Source organism: Protomyctophum parallelum (genome assembly GCF_964188405.1).
Source record: "Protomyctophum parallelum genome assembly, chromosome: 7".
NCBI classification, from domain to species: domain Eukaryota; kingdom Metazoa; phylum Chordata; class Actinopteri; order Myctophiformes; family Myctophidae; genus Protomyctophum; species Protomyctophum parallelum.
In genome coordinates, this window is record NC_139705.1 from 49022894 (window position 1) to 49024212 (window position 1319).

General features: G+C 46.0%; 1 protein-coding gene across 1 annotated transcript in view; it reads right to left on the reverse strand.

Moving 5' to 3' along the window:
• The window catches only part of plxna3 (plexin A3), a gene marked incomplete at its 5' end in the record, with an annotated part of 133992 nt that overhangs the window by 124863 nt on the left and 7810 nt on the right, over positions 1-1319 (reverse strand). The window lies entirely within an intron of this gene.

The window sequence follows — 1319 nt, forward strand, 5'->3', positions numbered from 1 at the left end:
CCTTCCTCAAGATAATTCAACCCAGAGTGTAGAGTAGGAGAGTAGCGACACGCTTTCGCTTTGATCTCGCCGCAAAGCGGGTACCTATATGGGCTATAGTTCCACACATTGCTCCTATGGCTGGAACTATCCCATTGAGATAGAATGAGCACTTCCGCATTCCATTGTTACAATGGGAGTCAACGCTAGTGTCGCCACACTCTCACTATATTACTCTGATTCAACCATAAAGTGCTTATACAGCCTTTAATTGCAACACTCCACAGCTGTGCCAGAGGTGTGTCCACAGATCACCCACTAGGTGAGGAGTAAGTTAAACATTTAAAAATGCATTTGGACGTGATAGATGTATTCCCTGGTCAAACTGTATATGCATTGCAGCACTAGAGCCAGATAATTTGATATGATTATGCAGCCAATTTTTTGGCAATTTCAACCGGGCGTCCCGCTTTTCCAAGTGCACTTGCGCCACGGTCTCTGGAGACTGACTACCACAGATGATTAGCTTTTTGAGCGGTGCTAACCGCTCCCACGTGTGGCTTGTGTATAGGTCTGTCCCCATCACAAAATGTACTTTTTAAATAAACCAAGGCAGTATATAGAACAACTTGTTTACAAATATGTTCCTTGTACAAAGACAGCTTTACCAACAGGGAAAAGCCCCTGAACAATGAATCCTATAATGTCACATTTGAATAGTAAGACCACATGCACACTGCGCGCACGCACACACACACACACACACACACACACTGCTGTGCATAATAAAGGATGGAGGTCAACTACAGTACGTTCTCTGTCTCTGCCCCTCCAATTCTCTCATACCTCTCTGTCTCTCCTTATCATTCCATCTTTGATAGACACTCTCTCTGCCCCTTCCTTTGTCTCTCTCTCTCTGTCCCATTCTCAGTTTCCACTGTCTCTCCTCCCCCTCTCCCATCATCACTTCTCTCACTCACACACACACACACACACACACACACACTCACACACACACACACACGACCCCCTGCTGTGTGTCTAGTTGATGTGCGTGAGGGAGGCACTGAACACTGAATGTCTGAGGATGAGTTTGTGCGTGTGTGTGCGTGCGTGCGTGCGTGTGTTAACCCAGTTATGTCCTTGTGGTCGTTATTATTCACTCAGCCCATTCATTAGATTAGTGAATGGTAACCATGGTTACCTGCAGTGGTAAACATTGCAGTTTACAGCTTGGGGGCGGGGTCAGGACCACACTGGACCACCAGTGCAGTTAAGCCTAACCCTGAATGAAACTAACTAACTCTAACCCCTAAACCTAACCTCTAAATGCACAATTT